The following is a 27249-nucleotide window of genomic DNA, read 5'->3' as shown; positions in this document are numbered from 1 at the left end:
TCAACATGTGGATAGATCAGCTGCTTTGAACGGTTACTTTGTCAGGCATAGGATTGGTTCCTGTTGATGGTATAGGTAAGTGGGACTTCACAAGACATGGCCTGCATCTCAATAGGAAAGGGAAGGGTAAAGTGGCTGGGTTGACAGCAGAATCTTTAGTACAGTGAAACATAATGTTAGTATGTCACAAATATTCACATAAATGCACAGTTAATATATTGCATCAGAATATCAGGGGATTAAAAAAACAAAGTAGATGAGCTTCTTGTTTGTTTAGAAGATTTAGAAACTGAGGGTGGAATAGAAGTACTGTCTGAACATTACATAGTCACAGGTATGGAAATGGTAAATGCAGTTGGAAATAAGCTTTTGGCACATGTAAGTAGAAACGCTATGGAGAGAGGAGGAGTTGCCATAATATGTTAAAATCAGTCGTAGTGTGAAAAATTTGGAAACTAAAATTTGGAACTCCCACTGGAGCCACTTGAAGAGTTCCAAAAGCATTCTTCCTCTCCCACCACAGTGAAGTGCATTTTCAGAAATAGTGATATAAGTAAAATGGCCAGACCATGTGGTCTTGTTGTACTGTGTTGGTTTGTGTATTTATTTATACTCTAAAATCAAAAAGGCATTATAACAGTGCTAGTAAGTATTAGCATTCTTTTCTTTCTTTAAATTTGTAATATCCAGATGTTATTAAAGCAGGAATTGTATTTATAAGGAAAGTTTATGCTCCATATTGAAGTCTACATGAATCAAGCAGTGCTGTCTCACATGAAATACATGTCATAAAACTCATCCCTCTCAACAAAGCTGTGTGATCTGCCACTGAGGCATAACAGAAAGACACAATGACACTCTTCCCTTACATCCCTCCAGTGCACCACCATCTGGACCTGGACATGTTGACTCTTTGGCAGAGGAAGACGATGTGGATGGTGAAACTTAGTAAATAGACATGCTCGTTTATAAAGCCTCCTGAAAAAGCAGCGTAGGAAGAATTACATTTTATGAAATTTTGACATTTAGAAACAACAATTTATTTATGACCCATAGCTGAGTAAACTGCCAAACTGTTAGACAGACTCAGTAGGTAGCAGTTTAGTAATTGACAACAATAATGCAATTATTTTAACTCAATTTGTGAGAGAAAACTGCAAAATGTGAGCAATAAGTGAATGTCACATTTACTGTATCACATTAAATTTATGTTTTATAAATAAATTGCAATTATGGAGATTAAATGAGAGTGTATTCCTTCTCAGGTACTCAACTTCACCAAAACATTTGTATGAAGAGTGGTAAAGTACCAATTTACCTTTCACTATCAGTAAATTTCTGAGAGTAAAAGTGGTACTCCAACTATTAGGGACTATAAAAAGGAATTTAAGGTACACATAACTAAAATGTCTGTAGTAAACCTAATAATAATACTTCATTTGTGCAGTTCATCAAATGAATCATGAATCATCATAAAGAATGAATTTATCTTAGACAAAACACAAAACCTTTCATTTCTCAGAAATGGGAAAGATTGAATTTACCACTTAGGCTCTCAGCAGCTCATATGTATCCAGTAGAACAGTTCATAATGGGAGGGACTCTCCATGTTATACAGTCACTGTAAAGAAACTCCTCACAAAACAGAGAATAATAGGTGTACAACAAAACATAGCACTATAGATAGAGGGATAATGAATGAATGAATCAATCAATCAATCGCTTTATTCATCCATTAACAATATACATCGTACGGATGTAGTCAATTACAATATAGTTTCTTATATTTAAATTGTTTCAAAAACTTGGATAATAAATAAAAATATTTTATATCAGTATATATAAATAATATTACTTTTCCATATTCAGATATTCTTCAATGTTATATAGACTATGTGTTATTAAAAATTGTTTAAGATCTACCTTGAATTTATGAAATTCTTTAATTTTCTTTATTGTAGAAGGCAATGCACTAAAAAGTATTTTAGGCTGGTAGTTTACACTTTTTTGGTAGAGTGCTCCTTTGTGCGTGTCTCTGTGGAAATCATCCCTGTTCCTTGTTTCATAGTTATGAACCTGGTTATTGAAAATTCCTGGTGAGTTTTCTGAAAGCATACACATTCATAGATGTATAACCTAGAAAGAGTCATTATTTTAAATTCTTTAAATATTTCCCTGCATGCACTCTGCAGGGAACCCCTTTCATTATTCTAATAGCCTTTTTTGAAGTTTAAAAGCTTGTTTTGCCATACCTGTATTTCCCCAGAAGATCACACCATATCTAAGCAAACTGTTCATGTAAGCATAATAGGCACACAGCAATGATTCAGTTTTGCAAAGTGTTTAGAAGAGATGCTGAGGGACTGTACTAGCAGACTCCTGAAGACAGATGTAACCTAAGAACTGGCTTTAAATTGTGGCTCTATGAATATACTACAACCCCCAATGTGTCAGTCACACAGGGATCATGAGGATAAGATTAGAATAATTACTGCACACACAGAGGCATTCAAACAATCATTCTTCCCGCTCTCCATACATGAATTAAATGGGCAGAAACCTCAATAACTGGCACACTGGGGCGACCCTCTGCCACGCACCTCACTGTGGTTTGCAGAGTCTAGATGTAGATGTAGATATCAACTTTCCTAACACACACATTTCTCTACTAGCTATTCATGTGAAATCCATGTCTGGTGAAACATGCTCTATCAAGTGAGCTGACATCTATTAATTTGACAATACTGAAATCTTACACGTGTTTTTTAGTTTTTCATTTATTCTATGAATTTAATTGCTCACAGGTAAGCATTCCAGCAGGTCATGTCTATGGCTGAAGTTTATGAGTATGATATTTGTATTAGTTAGAAGTAACAGAAGTCTCAAGAGCTGTTTAAACATGACCATGACCCTATTTTTTTAAATGTCATTTGCTCCAGCACAAACCATTATGCTTTCCTGTTCTGTGTAGTCATTTTTCAAGATATTTCTTGCCACTTCTTTGAAATCAGCACCTGGCTTAATCATGCCTGCTGTGGACTGTCAATGAATTGCTAGTGTTTCTAAGTCCTCTCATGTGGTTGTCTCCATATGGGGGAAAGCGATCCAGAATTATGTGCTAGAAAGTTAATTGTTTCTCACAGGTCAGGTACATCAATTAAAATTATATAAACGGAAGTTTACATTACACTAAGTTTTCTAGAGTATGATATCCATAATGAATTTGATATGAAATAATTATGAATAAAAACAAAGATTCTGTAACTTACCAAATGAGAAAGCATTGGTTGTTGATAGACACATTAAAAAACACATAAACACACACACAAATTTCAAGCTTTCACAACCCAAGGTTGTTTCATCAGGAAAGAGGGAAGGAGAGAAAAAAGACAAAAGGATGTGGGTTCTGAGGGAGAGGGTAAGGAGTCATTCCAATCCTGGGAGCGGAAAGACTTACCTTGGGGGGAAAAAAGGACAGGTATACACTCGCACACACACACACAGACACATAATGTTGTTTCCTTCTGTCGGGCGACATTAAGAATGTGGCGCTGATGAGGACGACACCAGCATCGATCTGAGTATCGTCTTATCGTTTTTGAACTAAGCTAAGCATTATCTTTGAGCAGTTCCGCCATGTCAGTTCTTTGTGAGCCTTTGATGTGTTTAGGTGAATAAACGAACTACTGTCAAATTGCTGTTGTTTGGTGTAACCAACCCAAAAATCCACCTCCCTGGTGACCCCGAGTTGTAACATCTTCCGTTTTTGCCGTTTTACTGTGTCCGTGACCTCCACGTTGGTTATTTTCAGGTGTATTACATCGACACAGCATTTGAACAATGACTTTGGACCAGTGCCTACGCCAGATTTTGTGATTGACATGCATCATGTTGCGGGCGATGAACACCCGCCAGGACTGCAACACGATGCCTCTCACTTAATGATTCCGCCGATTTCGCTTTCGAGCCTGCAACGATAAATGAGGTTAGGAGTGCACATGACTCTGGCTATCAAATGCCTTTGTTCCCGCCACATGTGCCCGCCCTCATCGACTCTGCAGTTACCTCTTACAGATCTCCGTGCAGTGCAGGACCAATGTAGATTTCTCCAAATGCTTCATCGGACAACATACTACTGCCAGGACAACTATTTGCCATGCTGCAATCCATGCAGTACCACGCGGATACCTGCCACATGGCCGGAACTGCTTCGTTCACAGGTCTACATCCTCAGCATCCAACCACACCCACACCTGCTTCGGTCCAACATCAGCACATGCCTTCCTACTTCGATACCTCGGCCAGCAACAGAAACAATAACTTATTATCTGTGCCTGACCTCCACCTCCATCCCACTGATATGCCTCAGGGTTTTGTCCCATGACATTCACCTTATCCACACACCATTTTGAGTGGAGTGACTAAGAACAGTGAACATTCCCGCATTCCATCCTATGTTTGACATCATTTTCCACAGTGTTTGCCTGGACAGCCCATACCTCCGCAGCCTCCCTGTGACTCAGGAGGCCCTGGCTCTGATCAAATGTCGAGCTTTCTGCAAACTAAAACTTTGAACTTTCTCTCACCTGTCGCCCACGCGACGGCTCCAGTCGAGCTTCTGCTACCATTCTTGGCACATCTCGGTGCCTCATCCGCGTCGGTCTTTCACGACACGTCAATCGGAACACACCTGCAATGTGTTGAGCTTCCGAAACCGCAATCAACACATTATGGTGTCTCACCCACGTCGTGACGGATCGCGCTAACCACAACATGTCACCTTCATGCTACCACCCGAGCAGCCATCGTTGCCACATCCCCTGGAGGCACAGTGTCCTGGAATACTACAGCAACAACAGCTCGATTCAGGCAGTGTCCCGACGAACTCAACTCAACCTGTTCTACCGAACATTCTACAACACTTACCGATGCTGCCGCCACTTAATCCTGACAGAGCAACAACCTGGTTCAAAATTGTGGACAAACTGTTTGACCATTACAAACTCGATGAGTCAACCAGGTTTCTGTGCCTCATTGCCCACCTGCACGACCAGGAGGACTTGATTGCTGACCTGGTCGACGCCCCAGACTCATCTACCTGGTACACTCTAGCCAAAGAGACAGTTCTACGTCAGCTTGCACGCTCAACTGAGGCAGCAATACGGCAAGTGCTCAGTGTCGAGCAACTAGCATCACCGATCCATTCTCAGACACTGCTCTCCTCACCATCTGTTCAGATAAAGTATCTCCTCATATCCGCTTTGCTCTGGCTCAAAGGTCTCCTGAACCTATCAAGCAAAGAATGACAATTGCTGACAAGCTACACGATGCATCACTGCTGTATTCCGCCAGCCACTGCCTACCTGACAAGTCTCAGGTTCAGGCTCATCACCCTGTAGCCGGACGTGGCTGGGGCCATACTGTGCCGACCATTCCGCTCGCTCCGGGAAGCAGTAAAAAAGCAACTGGGATGTCACCAGCTCCACCCATGGTCATGCCCTCTCCTGCAACCAAACCTGCCGCAGCCACTGAACCTCGGCCATCACCTCTGGCAGCAAACTTTCCTCAGGAAATGCAACCGCACTACCCATGTTGTTACTTCCACACATGGTTTGGTCAGGTGGCACAGAATTGCAGACCACCCTGCCACTTCCCAAACGCCAATTTCAGGTAGGTCTGGGTGCCGCCTCCTGCACACAACATGACAAGCAACCCCCAGTGCTCCATTCTGTCTGGGAACGACTGGATAATTGCGGACGACTTTACATTAAAGACATTTCATCGGGATACCTTTCCCTAGTGGACACAGGCGCTGATGTTTCGCTGCTGCCTTCGTCCTTAGCGTCGTCGAACATCTGCCCTCATCGTACTTCACTGCAAGCTGTGAATTCAACTAAACTACAACAAACCGCAAACTCGATTGGACTTTTTTAGTGTGCAAAATTGACAAACCTATACTAGGCATTGACTTCTTGAGGCACCAGAAACTGTCACCGGACCTAGTGCGAAACACCGTGTTTCATCATCTGTCCAAGACTCACTTCCCCTGTTCTCCATCAAGCAACCCCCACCCCCCCACCCCCGTGACACATTGGTCCAGGCTCATCTCATCTGTACATGCTCGTCTCTGTCGATGAAGTTACAAGAGACAACGCTCACCTACGCAAGGAAAACCTTGAGCTCTCCCTCCGGCTAGACGAAACACAGCTCCTGGGATACTTTGCCACCTCAGCTCCCGTCAGATCCGTCGAGTGGTCCCGAACACCACGACCACACTCCGCCACACCACACATTGTAAACAAACCACCTCCCGTGCCGCCGGCAACATTTCTGTTGTCACCAATGGCACGGTTCACAACCTTTGCCTCACTCCAGGTCCTCCGATCTCCAGTAATCCACATCAACTTTGTTGTTCTGAGCGCCTCTCTGACCTTAAACACCAGATTTCTGAACTACTAAGCTCCGACATCATTGAAGCCTCTGCCAGCAGTTGGTCTACACCCATACATATGACACCCAAGAAAGACAGGTTCTGGCGCATGTGCGGAGACTACCATCAACTACATGCACGAAAAAGTATGGACACCTACCCCATACCCAACAGTGTTGACTTTACCAGTTCCCTCACAGGTGCGACCACGTTCTCTGTCATTGATTGCAAACGGGCCTACCGCCAGATCCCCATGGCTCCTGAAGACATCGAGAAGGCAGCAATCACCACCCCAAGAGCGTTATATCAGTTTCGATTCATGCCCTTTGGTCTGAAAAACGCAACCCAGACCTGGCAATGCTTCGTCAACAAAGTGCTATTCGACCTAAAATTCTGCTTTGCATATCTTGATGACATTCTTGTGTTCAGATCCTCCGTCAAGGACAACATTCAACATGTGCAAACTGTTAGGAACACTCTCGCAGCAGCAGGCATCGAGACCAACCAGGACAAATTGCAGCTACATCAACCTGCTGTCACTTTTCTTGGTTTACAGGTCTCTGCTGACTGCATTTCACCACCCCCTGAGAAAGTACAAACAATACTAAACCTACCTAGACCTGCATCATTTAAAGAGCTTCGGCGCTTTCTGAGGATGGTTAATTATTATCGCCGACATCTACTTCTGTTGCAGAGATTCAGGCTCCACTGACGGACGCCTTGGCAGGCACCAACACTTCTGGATCTCGGCCCATTCCATGGACCCCTGCTATGACTGACTCTTTCACTGCCTCAAAAATCTTCTTGCCGAGGCCTGCACCATCGCGCATCCTCTCCCCAATGCACAGCTTTTCATCACCACAGATGTGAGCGATACTGCCATCAGCGCTGTCCTTAGCCAGACAATCGACGACCAGACTTCGCCTCCGCAATTCTTCTCACGCAAGCTCACCAATGCTCAGCGGAAATATTACGCGTTTGACAGGGAGTTGCTTGTGGTCTACTAAGCGATCAAGCATTTTAAGACTGATGTTGTGATGTTGAGGGTTGCCCTTTCTATGTTTTAACAGACCACAAACCCCTGGCTGCGGCCATTACAAATCCCTCCCCCCCCCCCCCCCCCCCAGCTGACCCACCTCCTCGCCGCTTCAGATACATGGACTTCATATCTCAGTTCACCGCCAATGTGAGACACATAAAGGGTGCTGACAATATAGTTGCTGAATTTCTTTCATGAGTCGACGCCGTCCATTCACTATTAGACCTCTCTGAACTGCCTAACCTCCAACCCGCTGACAAGGAAACACAAAACCTGATTTCAGACTCCACCTCTTCACTAGACTTCATCTGCACCACCTTCCCAGGCATTTCTGGTGAGATCTGGTGTGACGACAGTACGGGCACGTTATGCCCCCTCATCCCAACCACGCTCCATCGAGCTGTCTTCAACGCACTGCGTAATTTAGCCCACTACGGTGTTCATGCGTCTGCCCACCACATTGCGGAGTGCTTTGTGTGGAGAAATGTCAACAAGGACTGCCAGCAATGGGCATGCTCCTGCATCGTGTGCCAACCCTGCAAAGTACACAACCACACTTCACCACCCCTTGGAACCTTTTCGATCCCTCCTGGGCATTTCCAGCATATTCATAATGACATTGTCGTCCCTCCCCCCCCCCTCCCCCCCCTTCTCGAACAGCTTTCGTTATGTTCTCTCGTCAATCGGCAAAACAACTTTGGGTTGAGGATGTCCCGCTCCCCAATATTACGGCAGAAACTGTTGCTCAAGCTTTCATCGAGTCATGGGTATCGCGTTTTGGATGTCCAGCTATAATCACAAGTGACCAGGGTAGACAATTTGAGTCAGCCCTGTTCAACGAGATTTGTAACATCTGCGGCATCCATACCACAGCATATGACCTGCTAGTTGAGAGCTGGCACCACACTTTCAAGGCGGCACTTCAATGCCACGACTCTCTGTGGATGGAGGCCCTTCCCATTGTGCTTCTCGGCATTCGTGCGATCTATAAGGAAGGCCTCAAAGGCACAATAGCCGAGTTTGTATAAGGCCAGAACATTGTTCTCCCTGGCGAACTTGTGAACCCTTCCACTTCTCTCCCTCAGTCTGACTTACCTTCCTTCGTGGACCACGTCAGACGCCACTTCACCAACCTCCATATCCCTCTGCCTGCCAGCCACTCCCGCCCTAAGGTTCACGTCCCGAAATCTCTGGACAATTGCACGGCACTCGGTCGAGTGACCCCATGCTCCCCACGTCGAGCTTACCTACGATCTTGCCCTTGCCGCCGGGCCCTTCGCTGGTCCCTTTGACCTCTCCTTCATTGCCTACCTCGCCCTGTCGAGGTTTCTCATAACGCCCCCCCCCCCCCCCCCATCTTGAATGTGCCCTAGCTTGAGGTGTTTGTGCCTGTTCCCCTGGACATAATCCACGACATCTCTATAATACTATGCGATGATACACTGTTCATCTTGTGTTTCTCTTCATCCAGTGCTCATGACATAACCTCCACCATTCCCTGCCACCTGGTGAAATGTGTACCCCTCTTGCCCGACCTTGACCTGGACATGCTCACCGGAGACATTGTTGTCGTCGCTCCGTCCTACTCACAAACCGCCGGCCTACCTGTTGCCGCACGACCAGCACACCCAGTACGATGCCCAGCGCGTTTCAATGACTTCCTGGTTCGGTGGCCGAACCTTCCTTCTCGTTATCTACCTTCGCAGCTCCCCGACGATGCCCTCGAGCTGACCGTGGGCCGACTCCCTTGCTCCCTCAGACCAACCCTGCCAATGTGTTGGTCACCCCCGCCCCCTCCTGACCTCTCAAGAGTACTCCGTACTGTCGGGGGGGGGGGGGGGGAGGGGGGGGGCTATGTGGTGCTGATGAGGTCGACACAGCATCGATATACGTTTGTCTCTAGACTCCGAGCATCGTCTTTGGATGCTAAGCTAAGATTATCTTTGCTCTCTTCTGCCATGACCAGTTCCTTGTAAGCCTTGCTTGTGTTAAGAGATGAATAAACGAACTACTGCAAAATGGGAGTGTTGTTTGGTGTAACTGACCAGAACTTCCTCCTCAAACTTACCCCCTGTTCAAGGCCTTCAGAGTGAGTGACAGTCTTTATACATTCCAGAAGACAGCTGAATTTTTATTTCCAATCTAAGGAAACAAGAAAAGAATAGTCTATATCTTATTGTAATAGAAAATTATCCATCTGACCCTAGAAGATTTAATTCAACAATATTATGGGACAATGTAGGCCTAATCTACTTTGTCATGGAATGATTCATTACATAATCTACAGAAAACTTATAATAAAATTTAAAAATAAATAAATTACTACAAAAGTTAAATACACACAAACACATTTCCAGTATTACGTATAAAAGAAATAATAATACACTACAGTACAATCTGTCCTAATCTACTAAGAGTAATTCCAGTAGAGAATGAAGGTACATCATTCAGCCTGGTTTTTTAAACTCTGTGCTCGTGTTTGCATAAAAGATGGTTATCAGGTTTTACCTTCTGGCAAAATCACTTTTTCTGTTTTGTGTTCACTGAATTAATGTGACAGTTCCTTTTTAAATAGTTCATAGCATCAACCAAAAAGACATGAAGGAGTATATGTACATGGATGACAAACTTAAAATGCCAAGACACTTCAACAATGGTTTGCACCTTGGGAAGTGACACTGCATACTGGTATGAATGTCCTTTCTACATACCTCTCTAAAAAAACCTTCAAAACACTGGTAGCAAACATACTGGTCTGCATTTGTCTGCATTACCTCTTTTTACAGAATGGTTTTATGTTAACAAGGAACAGTGCAGCACACACATATGGTACACCGATCTTCAAAAATGTACTTGACATTTCATAATCCCAATGTGATTATTTATCTTTCACTGACTCAATTTCCTCCATACATCTGTCTTCTTGAAGTAATGACATAAATGTCTTTCAACATCAGGCATTAAGTATTCTGAATACTTGTTTGTACGAACAACATTTTGATTTACCTTACCGACTATTGACAGGAAATGGTTATTAAATATTTTGAACAGTTCTCATTACACATAAAACAGAGACTCTTTATGGCCATGTTTTTATATCCAGATCGTGATAAAACCAGCTGTAGTCCCGTTTTTGCTTGTTTACTAAATCTGTATGCTAAATTAATGAAATTAAATTATAAACTCTAATGAGACTTGTGTGATTAACAGGTTGCTGAATTTACAGCCTACATTGAGAATTTAGCATCTCATCTCCAAACTGAGCATGTGTTGGTTACAATGGGTGATGACTTCAATTACCAAGATGCAGCCCAGTGGTTTGTTAATCTGGATAAATTGAAAAAGTAAGCTTTGTGTTTTTATGAGTAACATGTTGTTTTGAATTATGTCTGAATCTGTGACAGGCACATATATAAATGTACATTGTGAATTACTACACTATTGACCATCCACAATGCAACACAAAGAAGGGCTAGAGATATCACAGCCAAACTGATTTGCAAGATAACATATTGTGTGAAGATCACATAACTGAAAATACAGCTCAGTGTGAAGTGAGGAAGATGATGAAATCAGTATTGAGAGTTTCTGGTTATAACCAGTGCTACATGCCTCCGCATTGAATCAAAGAGGCTTTGGATGTATTGCTGGGGTATAGCAGTCCACTCTGCTTCCACATATTGCCAAAGTTAATCTGGTATAGCAGCAGGTTGTGTATTGCAGGCAGTCATCCTGCAATCACGCAGTCATTCTGCAATCATTGACCAGATGATTTGAATAGGTGAGAGACTGGGGGAACAGGGAGGCCAAGGCAGTGATGAAATCCAATGGGCAGCAATGAGAATACTGCATGCCACATGTGATAACACAATATCCTGTCACAATTAGGCAGTTGGAAAGCTCTGAAGGTATGGGAGGACAACAGGCTCCAAACTTCAGAGGTGTAACACTGGTTGGCCAGTGTACCAGCAATGTGTACTAGGGGGGGTGCGAGAGTGGAGTACAATACCATGCCAAAACATAATACCAGTATGGCAAAGTATAAGGCAATAGTTCAACTGTCTCTCACCATGGAGTCTCCAGACTCTAATCCTACCATCACAGTGGTGGAAGCAGAATCAGGATTCCTCAGTAAAAATGTGGTATTGACTGTGGTAAACACACCAATAGATGTCTTGCAGACAATCTACTCTGCTGCAAGTGATGTAAAATGATATGTGCAGACAGTGCATATTGCACAACAAACCGAATGTGTTGTGATATGGTTTGTGATGTGGCAGAGTGATCCGTCACTGCCAAGTGCACAATACCCCTGTCGTTACTGGTGCAACGAAGGGGATGCAATCAGTCCCATCAATCCATCATTCCCTCCTGCTTCCAGGGATTACAGATCCGTTTCACAGTTGCTTGCTTCAATCTGACACTATCACCAGTTTCTCTGAAGAATAATCCACTATGCATATAGGCAACTATTTTTCATTGGTCAAACTCTGAAATGTGTTTGAAAGATACTTGCTGTGTTCTACAAGGCATACTGAAGCTGCCCACACAAAACAACTGCACAAAAGAACAATTCCAGTAGGTCCACACTGCCGTATGTTCCCCCTTTACATAGCGCTTCCAGGTGGCACTACCATTGTCCATGATGTGCACCTGCACTGAAATGCTAATCACATGCACCTCTCATTGCCACAAATGCATGCTGCAAATTTCACCTGATTTGGATGCTTCCTTCATAGTGTTACATTTTGGGTGGCCACCAATGTATGTAAAGTGTGGTCCAGTTTCTGGCTTAAGGTATTAAGAAATTAAAAATCAAAGAATATGAGATTTGACAATGAATTCATTCCAAAAAGAGTCCACTTGGCATGATATTTTTACACTTCCTTATAGAGCTCCTCATTTTGAAACGGAAGGGAGAACCGATAGTGGTACTCAAGGTACCCACCGCCACACACCATCAGGTGGCTTGCGGAGTATGGATGTAGATGTAGATACATTGCATATCATTAATTCTTTAATTTCTTTGTGGCCTTAATAAGGCATAATTTATTTTACCAGGTTCTACAGAACAATATAATCAGAAACTTACTTGTCCAGGGAATGAGGCACTACAAATTCACAGAAAGCTGCTTAGAAAGTTTTAAACAAGAGAAGACCTCAAAAAAAATTGAGGATTGTCAGTCACAACCTCCTGATCTCTCCAGCTGAAATAAATCTGCTGTTTCAGTTTTGAGAAAAGTAAATAGCCTGGAATTAACAAATCTGGTAAAGAATTTGAGTAGTGCAGTATTGAGACTTGCCCTTCAGTGAGCAACTGGTGATTCATTGCTGCCAAAAGGGCCACAGCAGGAAAAACCATGACAGACAAGCAGGTCACATTTTTACACTTCCTTATAGAGCTCCTCATTTAATATGCTACAAGGAGGCACAAATTCTTTATGTATGGCACCACTTCCATTAAGAAATACAAGCAACATCATCTTCACTCTAGATATTATAAAATGCAGGTTTTGTAGTCACAGAAATATTTCACTAACTCCTTGACAACTCTGACACTTTATTTTAGAATTGTAGACAAAATACAAAGTCTCATTGCAAAGAATAATCATCTTCAAAAAGTTCAGATTTTAGTCAGTTACGGATAACAAGTCTTGACACAACATAACATATTTGTCCCTTTGATTCTGTGCAGACTATGTGGAACAAACACTACACTTAGCTTCAATTACTCAAATCTTCATGCACAATCTGCACAGCTACATTTTATGGGAATGTTTAGCATTTCTTCACCTATTTCATCTTCTTTAATCATTTCAGTGAAAGTGGTAGTGTTTTTATTGGTCTGAATTGTTATTACTGTGTTTGTCATCCTTCAGTATCTGTCAGCTTCAGAAAAACTATTGTACCATTCACAACCAGTGCCCAACCCTTTGGCGTCAGTTCAGTGCTTCAACTGCTCCTTCTTTTTGTTCATCTCCTGAAGGTGACACACACTCACATAACATCAGGTTGTATAAGATGAGCAATCACTTCAACAGCAGTGACTATATTTATGCCTCTCAATTCAGATATTGTAAATGTTTCACACAACATTGTTTAACAGCTGTGCAATACCTGCAGATCATGAAAAGGTTAGACAACACTGACTAAAGTGAATGTTAAGGAGTAGTTTTCATTTTACCATACATTACAAGTTCTTCTCACTCAATTCATGGATGCACTGTAAGAAGAATGACTGCTTGCTGTTATTGGCCTAATTTTTTTACACAGTCTCTACAGATATAATACATTGAACAATGGAAATGTGTTCTTGAAATACTTAAAGTAGATTCCCACAAGATATTCAGTGTCATAGTTTGAATGTTTGAAGGTTAAGATTTTTCATCATATTTATTACATCATCCTGTCAGTAAGATAAGGTAATAACAATTTTTGTTGCACTTTGTTTTATATGCTTGTTGTCCACTGTTTAAATGAATTCCACTCATTTGAAAACTATTCTGCTACAGGTAAATCAAATGTTTTATAAGTTGCATTGTTCATAGAGAAGCCACAGTTTACCGATATTCTACCAATAAATCAGAGCTTGTCACTAACAATACTTACAACTAAGCCAAAATGATTATCCCACTTTATATTCTCATAATTTTCATGGCCAGATATTTGTATGACATGACTGACTCTAGTTGTGACATGACACTCCTTTAATGTGTTTTAGAGCCATACTTATGCATTCTACAAATTTTGACAGCAATATGTGGATTGGAAAATTGTTTTCTTTGATTGTAATGTAGGTACTTAAATAATTAGTGTAATACCTCCATTTTTTTTATTTTTCAACTAATTTGTTCACAGGAAGTATTTGAAACTTGATGATTGCCATGTATAATAGCTCTTATGAAGTCAACTGTTGTAGCATACAGTTATTTTATAGCTGTAATATCTTCTTCCACTTTGTTTCCCATTAAAGCAACTGTGTGTACTGTCTACATTTGATTCAATTCAATTCAATTTATTAACGTCCTTGTATTACATCATCAAAATGACATAGGACTTGTCAATGAACATTACAATTTAAAATACATGTACATGAAAATTTGTAATTGAATTTACTTGTCACTTAGACATTACAATTTTAACAGAACTATAAGAACATCAACATAAAAATATACAAGTAGGATAACAATGTACAAAAAAAAAAAAAAAAAAAAAAAAAAAGCTAGTGATTCTCACATCAAAGATTATTTCCATTCTTACATTAACACTGTTTCACACTTTCATAGAAACAGCAAGTATTTAAATGGTGTAAACATATCCTATATTTGAGTTTTTTATGCAAGTTTGAAAGTTTCCAGAACCTCAATAAAACAAGAGTATAACACTTGCATTAGAATCAATAACTCAAGCAAAACATTTTTGTATAATTATTCAACAGATATCACATCTTTATAGTCACACAGCTGACATATCAGACACAAAGTGCACTAATGTAGCATCAAATCAAAAGGTGTGTACAAAGGTACCACTGTTGCAAAGAATAAAAGGTATTTAAGAATCTGCTATGTTACAACTTCATTTAATTTGTAAGACTGTTTTATAGATTCAGCTTTTTTGTGACAATTTATGCTACATCTTGTTAATGTAAATTTAGCTTCAGTTAAAAAAAAAAAATATTTTCTATTTTTAGATTTTTTTTTTTTTTTTTTTTTTTTTTTTTTTAGAAAATTGAGATGAGTACTTTTTGCAGGTATGTTAATGCCAAACAGGAAGAGGGAGGAAGATTGAATCTGTTATATTCAACTCCTGGTTGTTATCTAAAAGCGTTAAATGAAGCCAACATAACGTGGACAGTTAAAGAGGATGACTTCTTTCCTTATGCAAGTGATGAACACTCATATTGGACTGGCTATTTTGTTTCTAGAACTACAAGTAAATACTTTGAAAGACAGGCAAACAATTTCCTTCAGGTACTGTTTGTACTTAGCCATTACATCATATAGCTGTAGAAATTTGAAAAGCAATGAGCAATGGTTATAATAATAAGGTACAGCTTGAAAGATAATTTACACTTAAATGTATATAGCTAATGTGGTGTAGAGATCGAGCACGTAGCACAATATGAACTATGAGCAGATAAGGATATAAGGTATAATGTGTGAACACTTGCTTAATGGCAGCATATTGAAAGCAAACACAAAACATAAAATAATGACAAGCATCATCTGCCTAGAAGAGAAATAAAAAGAAAATACAGCACAGTAAGTGTGACTTTTTGAGTGCATATGAGAGACAAAGTGACATTTTCTAAAAGAATGGGACAGTACACTCACATGATGACAAGTAACATACAATGTACAACATGGAAAAAGAAGACAGTGATCATTAAATGGATCTCCATCCCAGCATTGATCATAATACAACAATACAGTACATGGTACAGTAAATGATGATGATCTTCACAACACTGAAATCAATCTTATTAAAATATTTTGCTGAGTGCTTTTTACATCAACACATTTGAGATCAGAGATTTGAAGATAACTCTCAGCAACTGAAACTGGTCGTAATTTATCATAATATAATAATAATAATAATAATAATAATAATAATAATAATAATAAAGATTTTATTGTCTTTAGGCCATTACAGCAATTGACAACGTCAAATGAAGTTACAATTTATAATACAGTGTGATTAAATAAGCAATAAAAAATTTGACTATCTTAGGATGCTGGATCAACAAAGTACCAAAGTGATTGCAAAAGTGTGCAGATCAGTCCTTCTTTCAAAAGGTTCATCAAACAGATACATACAACTGCAAGCCTTTATGGCTAACATCAGTCTGTTGTAAAATTTTGAAACATGTTCTTTGTTCATGTATTATGATCTTTCTGGAGACTGAAAATCTCCTCTGTAGGAATCAACATACATTTTGCAAACATCAATCTTGTGAAACCCAGTTCATTCTGATCATCCAAGAGATTCAGAAGGCCATGTATACCATTGTCCTGGTCGATGCCCTGTTGTCTGATTTGGAAGGCATTTGACACAGTTCCACGTTTTTCACCTACTGATAAAAAAGTGAGTGCACTACATATTAGAGTAATTTTATGATGGGACTGAAAAGTTCCTAACAAATAGAACATAACATCTCATTCTTAATGTGCTGAAATTTTCTGACATAAAAGTATCTTTGTACATACAGTACAGCAAGAAAGTGTCATAGGATCATTAATGTTCAAATATACATAAATGATCTACATGATAATGTTAGATGCTTCATGAGGCTGTTCCCCCTAGATGCTGTAGTATGTGAAGAAGTCACAATGCTAGAACGTTGTAGCAAAACATAGGAAGATCTGCTGAGGATTGATTCTTGGTGCATGGATTGGTGCTTGACCTTTAACACAAACAAGTGTAATGTATTGCCCATAAAAAGGTAGAAAGACGAGTTTGATTAAATCATTGCTAAACAATCATTAGAAATAGTGACAACCATTATATATCTAAGTATGTTTACAAAAGTTGTGTAAGTGAAATAACTATATAAAACTAATTGTAAGAAAGACCAGACTGAGATTTATTGGAACAATATTCATGACATGTAGATCAGCCACAAAGAAGAGAGCTTACAAAAGCCTTGTTCGTGTGATACCTGGGCATTGTGCATCAATCTGACACACTTATGAGAAAATGATGTTACAGGAAATAGTGTAGATACAATGAAAAACAATGCATTTTCTTGTGGGCTCATTCAGTAAGCAAGAAAGCCCCATAGACATGCTCTTGGAACCTCAGAGGCACACACTACAGGACAGATGTTGAGTGCATCATGGTGTGGTTTACTGTTGAAATTCCAAGAATGTATCTGTAGAAGGGTGGAACGATGTTTTGTTTTACCCTAAATATATCTCACAAAAATTATGCTGGTAAAATTAGAGAGATTAGAGCTCACTGAAGCTTACCAACAGTCATTACTCCTGCACAACATTTGTGACTGGGATAGGGAAGGGGGAAATGACTGCTACAAACATCACAAGATTGCTTGTGGAGTGTATATGTGGTTGTTTGTAGAGTGTATATGCGGATGCAAAGTGAAACATCTTGGTATAACTCTGAACTGTTGTTACCCTCCATTATCTCACAGTTTATTAATGTCTATATTTGATTGGTGTCTGCTCTGTCAAACTCCAATGAGGATCAATAATTTACAAGTATAAGGTTAAATGGTTAAGAACGCTGCACTACAGCATGTGATAAGTTGAGAATGTGGGGTCGGATGGAAAGCATGTCTGGACGGCTGAGGCAGTTAAGACAATTGGTCTAGAGAAGTGGAACATCCAGGTTTGAGTGCCGGTCTGGCACAAATTTTCTACTTTGCCACTGCATTACCACAATGTCCTCTGCAGCTGGAAGTCATGAATTTCCCACCCATACTTTCCATTTCATTCCCCATCCCCTATTTCAAAGAATTTATTAAAATAGGGTAATTAGTTTCTGTCTTGCCAAGTCATAAATGGATAGAGCAGGCTTTAAGAAATGTAAACGTCCTGTTTGCTATTTCAAAGATACTTTTAAAGAAACAGTGACTACTGCCATAACATATAAAATGTGAAAACTAAAGTGTAGGGCTATAGATTTAGAAATGCTAAATGAAATGCCTTTGGCTTCTGTATGAAACCTTCAACAACTACCATAGGAGGATCTCATCAAATGACCTCTCATGAATCCCACAGAAAGTCTGGTTATGTGTGAAGGCAACCTGTGACACTACAATTAGTGTCCAGATACTCACAGATGGTACATGAAGTGAAATTGAGGATGGTGAAGCAAAATCAGAAATGATGAAATCCATTTTCAAGAGTTTTTTTACATGGGAAAACCTAGGAGCACTCCCCCACATTAATTATCACACCACTGCAAAGATGAGTGAAATATAATTGATGTCAGTGGCATTGTGAAACAGCAAAAACTGTTAACATCAAGAAAAGTCAAGGGCTTGTTGGAGCCTCTGTCAGATTCTACACAGGATTTTTGGATGGGTTAACCCCTCATTTGACCATAATATATGATATACCTGATCAAGGGTCCAAATTCAGCCATAGCAGACACAGCTCATGTGACAGCTGAACATGCTTACAAGTGCTACACAACTAACAGTTTAAATGTTAATCCCTCATGGATTCATATTGTGTAATTCCAAACATTAAAAAATTATATGCATGCACTATAAATACATATTAATAATCCTACATTGAATGAAACATCATGTATAAAATTCCTCATGTTCCAATTGTGAAATAAGTTGAAATGGAATCAACATATATTTCAACTAATCAACAAGTTCAGTTCAGCATTCCTTGTGCTTAGAAGCATTTATCATTGTGCTGACCCAAAGAGAATAATGTTGGCTTGCTTTCCATGTTTTCACTCCTATTAGTTTTTGGAGTTTCCTTCTAGGCCACTGAACCAAATTAAATCAATTTTTCTTCAGAAAAAGAGATCATTAAAAATATTATGTAAAGTAATAAAATCTTCTCTGGCTTCCAGCTGCATCAGGTGGTCAAAATCCAATGAGCTTTTGACTAAGCTCTCCTCAGTCATTATCAGGTGATAAATGACTTCCGTGCTGCTGTAGCCTCACCATTCTATAGCTGCCCTGCTGGCTACAACATCACTGGTCCCCTCTTCCACACCAACTGCGATAATATTGATGTCCCACGTCCACCACATACACTTCAGCCTCATGATGGTCCAGTCCCAGGCTGTGCAGAGCTGCAAACTGCCATCTTTGTTGATGGTATTTTCAGATACTTTTATATCTACCAATGTTTTTACGATGCTATCCCAAAATCCCTTCATCCTAATAAAGACAGATGTTTCATCAAATAGAATTTGATTTCAATTCTCTAAAGTGTGTTCTGCCATTGCTGTTTTTCAGGATAGCATAGGCATAAACACCTCTGCTGCTCCATCCGGTATTGCCCCTTAATGAGTACTGTTTCGCCAATGTGGTAGTAGCCACACTGACACGGTATTTTCTACATTCCAGGTGTTCTAAGGATAGATCAGCCTTCACAGGTCTCATGACCTGTTGCCAAGAATCAACTGAAGTTTAGCATAGTAGTAAGCTACACTTGGAATGACAGGTGCGTTGCCCTTGTCAGCTGACAGCACCACAGTGAAGGGGCCATTGCAGAGGGTGTGAAGTCTGATATGTTCACCCTGGTCAAATCAGATGGTGGTGGTTTAGATTTTGAAATAATCCCACCAGTTTCATGACGAATATTGTCTGGAATACAACTGTGGGATTGTTTAAGCATGCATTGATATCATCATATTTCCTATGTGGCGGCCAGTATTTCAACTAGTTGGATGGCGTGACAATGGTAAGTCCATTAGCTCCATCCATAGCCAACCTGTATATGGAGGAATCTGAAGATGTTGCTTTGAACATGGCTCCAGATAAGCTGAGTTACTTTTATCATTATGTCAATGACACTTTTATCATCTGCCCCGATGGACACTGAAAATAGGAGAATTCTTAGAACATGTGAATGGCATTTTGACCACATTAGGTTTATGATGTAAATAAAGACAGATGGTGCATTGCCCTTCTTTGACATCCTCTTTTGCCAAAAGACCATTGGACATCTCCACCACAGATTGCACAGGAAACCTACACACATGGACTACTATATGCACACTTTTAGCCACCACAATCGGGCACAAAAACATGGCTTTCAGAACTCCCTCATCCAACATCCCAAAGACATCTCAGATACTGATAATCTGCCACTAGAACTGACCTATCACTGAAAAGTCTTCCTGGAAAATGGTTACAGTCATAGCCAGGTATCACAGGTTATTTCTGGTGAGACATGCAGGGGAAACACCACTGAAGGAGAGAACAAGAAACGTGGGTTTTTGCCTTTCTGTGGAACAGTGTCAGGAAAAATTAGCTGGCTCTGAAAGAGAGAGAACATCTCATTTGTGTTCAGCCCCAGCAAAAATACAACAGGTCACGAGGCCTGTGAAGGACAATCTAGAGCTTAGAACGCTTGGAGTGTGGAAGGCACCATGTCAGTGTGGCTGCTACCACATTAGCCAGACAGTGCGCACTATGGAGCAATGCCGGACAGAACATGAGAGGTGCTTACGCCTATGATATCCTGAAAAATCACCCATGGCAGAACACAATTCAGAAAAATTGACACTGAATTCTATTAGATGAAAGATCTGCCATGAGACTGAAGGAATTTTGGGACAGCATCATAAAAGAAATGGCAGAAATAAAAATATCTGAAAACATCATCAACGAAGATGGCAGTTTGCAGCTCAGCACAGCCTGAGACCCGGCCATCGTGAGGCTGAACTGAAGTGGGTGTGACAAATGCAAGAAGTAAGCATTAACATACTTTGAGAGGAAGAGAGCACCAGTGATGTAACACTTGACAATGGCTGAGGAGGGCTCAGTCGAAAGCTCATGGGATTTCAACCATTTGATGTGGCTGAAAGCCCAAGAAGATTTTATTAATTCACATCACTGCAAGACCACACACTCACACATTATGTAAAGTACATAACTATACATCTTACACAAGCCTTTCTAAGAATCTTGGAATGGTTACACTCACCCCTTCATGTTTTTTGTAGCTAACAATAAAATCAAGGTCAGCTGAACTGTGATCTACACAATCACAATACAATACATAAAAACAAGATTTCTGATGCTGACCAAAGTAACTCTCTCTGGGGCCTCTTCCTGCCTTCATATATGGGTCCCTTTCATCCTGGGACTGATGACTGGCTCTTCTTGTTTAACCTAATAAAACATGCCCCTCTCCCCTACCGAAGTAAGGGACTGCTAGTTTCTAAAGTTAAAATGGTTCAAATGGCTTTGAGCACTATGGGACTTAACATCTGAGGTCATCATTCCCCTAGAACTTGGAACTACTTAAACCTAACCAAAGGACATCACACATATCCATGCCCGAGGCAGGATTCGAACCTGCGACCTTAGCGGTCGTGCGGTTCCAGACTGAAGTGCCTAGAACAGTCGACCATCACAGCCGGCCTTCTAAAGTTAGAATAGTGTAGTTCACTTTTATATGTGAGTAATAAATTTTTCATCTTCTATACATAAGTCTATCTATCTATCTATATCCGGATCCCGCTCCAGCTACTGCCGGGTCTGGATGCTGCCGAGTCCTCTCCATTTGGCTCGGTCCTCTCACCACTTTTCTTCCTCCACTTGCTGCCAGGTCACACCTCTCCTTTCCACAGGTATTCTCACTCCCATTTTCCACTGTGTTCTTGGGTGCCCTCTAGGTCTTTTTCCATCCAGCTTTAGTTTTTCCAAAATTTTGGGGAGGCTCTGCCCACGCATCCTCTTAACATTTCCATGATATCTTACTCTCTTTTTTTTTCAATTTATTCTCCCATACTTTCTTGTTTAAGGTCCTTTCTAATATCTACATTCCTTACTCTGTCCATTCTTGTTTTTCCATTAACTGCTCTGAGAAAATTCATTTCCCCTGCTTGCAGTCTGCTCCAGTCCCTTCGTATCATTGTCCATGTTTCTCCTCCATAGGTGACAATAGGGAAGTAATAACTCTTATACGTAAGGAGTTTTGCTTTTTCTGAACTTCCTTATTTGAAATTAGGTGTTTTATTGTTTGGTAGAAATTGCCTCCCTACTGTAACCTCCTATTAATTTTGTCGGTTTTTTTCCATCACTAGATATTTCACTCCCTAAATAAGTGAAACTGTCTACCACTTTGAGGGGTTCTCCATTCAAAGTAATATTTCTGTTGATTCCTTTGTCTCTTCCATATACCTTTACTTCACTCTTATCTTTATTTAATTTTAATTGATACCTTTTCATTATTTCTTCCCACACATCAAGTTGTAACTGTACCTATACCTCTTCATCGCCCAATATTACCATATCATCTTTTTGTCTTTTCCTTTTACTATATCTTTAACTGCCCTATTCATTCCCTCCATCACAACATAAAAAAGCGCAGGAGATAGAATACTTCCTTGTTTATTTCCTTGTCATATTTCGAAGTATTCAGAGTTCCCCAATGATGTTTTAATTCTACAATTGTGTCCTCTGTACATTGTCTTTATTACATTAATGCATCCATCTTCTATATCTATCTTCTTCATTTTTTCCCAGAGTCTTTCCCTGTTAACTGAGTCATATGCCTTTTCTATGTATATAAAAACCATTATCACCCTTTTGTTATACTCCCAACTTTTTTCCATCAGTTGACAGTTAGAAAATATCAAGTCACTCATGTTTCTTCCTTTCCTAAACCCATGCTGTTCTTCACTCAGCTCCTTTTCTATCTTTTCACTTATTTGATTTTGTAAAATTCTTTCAAAAATCTTGGCTGTATGACTCATAAGGGTAATTCCTCTGTAGCTTTTACAGTCTTTTATTGCCTTTCTTGAAGATGGAAACAATGTCTCCTCTTCTCCAATCGTCAGGTATTGTACTATTTCTCCACACGCTTGATAGTACTCTATACAGCCACTGCATTCCCACTGCACCTGCTGCTCTTATCATGTCCACTGATACTTCATCAGGCCCTGGGGTTTCCCCCCATTCGTCTTCTTCACAGCTATTTCCATTTCTTCACGTGTAATTTGTCCTAATTCTGCTTCCCAACTTCTCTCAATTTCTCCATTATTTGTTGTTTATTCATGTACCTGCTCCTCAGCATTTAACAGTTTCTTAAAATGTTCTCTCCAGAGATCTTTTATATTCCCTGGATCTTCAATCACAGCACCATCCTCTTGTTTCCATCTTTACTGGTACTTCAGAGGCCTCCCTTTTATTTTTCATCATTTTATAGAACATTTTCTTATTGCTCTTCACGTCTTCTTCAAGTATTTTTTGTAAACACTTCCCATGCCTTTTTTCTTTGCTGTTTCCATTATTTCTTTGCACTTCTTCCTTTCCTCTATATATCTTTTATGGTCCTCATCATTTTTAGTTTTCTACCAGTTTCTCAATGCTCCATTTTTTTTCTTGTAACTGCTTGGATTGTGGTATCATTGTACCAACTTGTCTGTCTTACTTTTTCCTTTCCAGATGTTCCACCACTTACTTTTTGTGCTGCTTCAACTAAAGTGTCTTTGAATAAACTCCATTCTTTTTCTACATCACAGAAAACTTTGTTTGGAAATTTTTGTCTGATTAATTCTCTGTACTTCTCAGCGCTTTCACACTCCTTGAGTTTTCAATCTTGTATCCTCATCACTTTCTTCTGTTTTCTATTTTTCAAACACTGGTTCATTTTCCATTGTCCCAACAGTAATCTATGGTCTCCATCTGTGCTCACACTTGGAATTACCTTCACATTTGTTACTTTCTCTTCCCATTCCCTATCTACTAGAATATAATCAATTACACTCTTGGTTCTTCCATCGCAACTGTACCTGGTGATAACATTCATAAACCAGCTGTTTGCTATTTTCATTCCATCCCTCTGGCACAAACCCAGGAGTCTTTCCCCTTCTTCATTTCTGCCTCCATATCCAAAACATCCCAACACGTGCTCAAATCCCTTTCTGTCTTTGCCTACCTGTGGATTAAAATCTCCTATCACTATATTAGCACTCTCTATATGGTCCTCTAATTCATTTTCAAAGTCCATCTTCTCTTCTTCACTACATCCCACTTGAGGTGCATAAATCTGGGTAACTTTTAGTTCAAATGTTCCAATGTGTGTCAGTTCCTAAGGGACCAAACTGCTGACGTCATTGGTCTCTAGACTTACACACTACTTAAACTAACTTATGCTAGGAACAACATACACACCCATGCCCAAGGGAGGACTCGAACATCCAACAGGAGGGGCCACGCTCACTTTTAGTGTTTCTTTTTGGAATCTCAAGTTTAAGATTATGATCCTGTCTGATATATATCTCACACTTTCAATACAGCTTTGTACACTATTATTCACCATCACTGCCACACCATTTCTTCCAGGCCTGTTATTCCCTTTCCAGTACAGTTTTCCTCCTCCTCTCAAATTCTTCTCACTTTTTCCCTTCCACTTCATTTCACTTAATCCCAAAATATCTAGCTTTCTCTCTGTTAGTACATCTTTCATTTCTTCCATTTTTCCATGGAGGGTTAATACATTAAGGGTGCCAATATTTAGGATCTTTTTTAGTCCATTTGGTTTCATCTTCTTGTACTGTTGAATATCATCAGCTCTCCCATCATTCGTACCAGTACTTGAAGAAGCAAAGGAGTCAAATCCTGAGTGGTTGCGTTTTAAAAGCAATGTATGAAGGCTTTCCTACTGGCTAGCTAGGCTTAATGCAAGAAAGGATTTTCTGTTGGGGCTGTCTCCCTTAGCCTTTGGAGTTTCTCCTCCACCATAAGGCAGTGGTTCCCTTCTCATTTAATCCCCAGAAAGGAGGGTTGCCTCATCTGCAAGCTACACTGTTCCGAAGTCTTTCTTCTCCGCCGTCACTGACATTCAGGTCTTCACCCGTAACCCTGGGCATGGGTTCTGTGCTATGCCTCATGGGACTGAGTCCCTGCCTGAACTCAGCCATCCTATCACTCTGGCCCACTGAAGTGTAGGATGCCCACCCCCACGACATGGACGCGCCAGACAGGAAGGAATTACCCCAGTGGAGGAATAGGGAAGGGGACCCTACCTCCCTGGAGCCAGGTTAATGATTGTGTATGGTGCCACAATCAAAGGCTCTATTGATATGTAGTGTGCTGCACGTCTGTCTCATAATTTTTTAGTTTTCTAAAGTGAACTTTCTGTTTGATAATTTTCATTTAGACTTTTTCTCCTTGTAGTTACAGTAGGAAAGAAACTCACATTTTACGTAAAGCAAGAAACTGTAAATCCCCACCAGTTCCAAATAAAGTTTATAGCATATTCGTTAGCCACTTTTTCAGTAAATTATCTGAATAACTGGATTCAAGGGCTGAAAAGTTCTGTTAGCTACATGGCAAGCAGCAGTTTTTGCTACAAAGTTGCATGGCAAGTTGTGATGTACAGTAAACAGTAAATAGTCACAGTGGTAGGCAACTATTTTCTTTGAAAAGTATTGAAGTAATCAAGGATTGAGCTGTCATTAGGAGATAAGTAGCAGTTATTCAATATAATTGAAGGGGCAGATTTTTTCCCAAAGTAAAGCTTTTTTTTTTATTCACTTGTTTACTTTTAGCACATATATCACTATGTGATGTAGTACTACTTTATTTTTAACTCAGGTCTACAATTTACTTGTCTTTTCTTAATGTATAGTTGTTCCACTTGTCTGATAGTTGTCCTCCTTGATGGTATTGATGCAACATGATGAATGAATAAAAATCAGTTCTCAGAGAAATCTCTTGTTTACAGTGAATGTCTCAACAACATCCAGTACACTTATGGTACTGCCATATTCACAGATTCATTGGAGGGTGTTCAATAACTATTACACAAAATTGTTGAATTTAATGAACCATGGACCTCCCCCATCCCCATGAACCATGGACCTTTGGTGGGGTGGCTTGCATGCCTCAGCAATACAGAAAGCTGTGTATGTACCACCACAACTGGACGGGTGTCTGTTCAAAGGCCACACAAATGTGTGGTAAAAAAAAAAAAAAAATGGCAACATGCTTCTCAGTACTTGCAGGGGCAACAATCTGGATGATAAGACTGATTTGGCCTTGCTGTGCTGGGACTGCAAACAGCCAAAAGCATGGGAAACTTGAGCCATAACTTTCCCTGAGGGCATGTACCTCTACTGTATGGTTAAATGATTCTGGCATCCTATTGGGTAAAATATTCTGGGGTAAAATAGTCCCCCATTCTGATACCCAGGTGGGGACTACTCATCATTAGGAGAAATAAGACTGGTGTTCTATGTATCAGAGTGTGGGATGTCAGATCACTTAATTGGGCAGATAGGTTAAAAAATGTAAATAGAGAAATGGATAGTTTAAGTTAGGCATATTGGGAATTAGTGAAAATCAATGGTAGGAGGAAAGGACTTCTTGTCAGTTGAATACTGGGTTTTAAGAACAAAATCAAATAGGGATAATGCAGGAGTATGTTTAATAGAGAACAAGAAAACAGGAATGCTGGATAGTTACTATGAACAGCATAGTGAAAGCGTTATCATATCCAAGATAGACTAGAAGTTCACACCCACCACAGTAGAACAAGTTTATATGTGAAGCAGCTATGCAGCTGATGAAGAGACTGAAGAAATGTATGATGAGATGAAAGAAATTATTCAGACAGTAAAGGGATACAAAAATTTAACTGTGATGGGGGACCATAATTTGATAGTAAGAAAAAGAAAGAAAAATTGTGGTAAATGTGGGCTAGGGAAAAGGAATGAAAGACAAAGCTGAGGCATATATCACTAGGGGAAAAATAGATACTACCAACTGAAAAATTAAAGAGACCTTTGGAAATAAGAGAAGCAGCTAGCTGTATGAATATCAAGAGCTCAGATGGAAAACCAGTCTTCAACAAAGAAGGAAAAGTTGAAAGGTGGGTGTATGTAGAGGGTTTATACAAGAGAGATGGACTTGAAAGCAACAATATAGAACTGGAAAAGGATGTATATCAAGATGAGATGGGAAATATGATACTGCAAGAATTTGATAGAGTGGAGAAAGACTTGAGGTGAAACAACTACATTCTGTCAAAACTACTGATCTCCTTGGGAGAGCCAGACATGACAAACCTCTTCCATGTGGAGTGCAAGATGTATGAGAGAGGTGAAATATCCT

The 27249-nt window shown here is 40.2% G+C and overlaps 1 pseudogene; it reads left to right on the top strand.

Annotated features, from left to right (window-relative positions):
- LOC126456903 (lysosomal alpha-mannosidase-like) overlaps positions 1-27249 on the top strand; it is a 225133-nt pseudogene that overhangs the window by 117104 nt on the left and 80780 nt on the right.

This window comes from Schistocerca serialis, chromosome 1 (genome assembly GCF_023864345.2).
Source record: "Schistocerca serialis cubense isolate TAMUIC-IGC-003099 chromosome 1, iqSchSeri2.2, whole genome shotgun sequence".
In the NCBI taxonomy this organism is placed as follows: domain Eukaryota; kingdom Metazoa; phylum Arthropoda; class Insecta; order Orthoptera; family Acrididae; genus Schistocerca; species Schistocerca serialis.
Note: the sequence above shows the minus strand (reverse complement) of the source record. Positions and strands in the feature narration are given on the sequence as shown.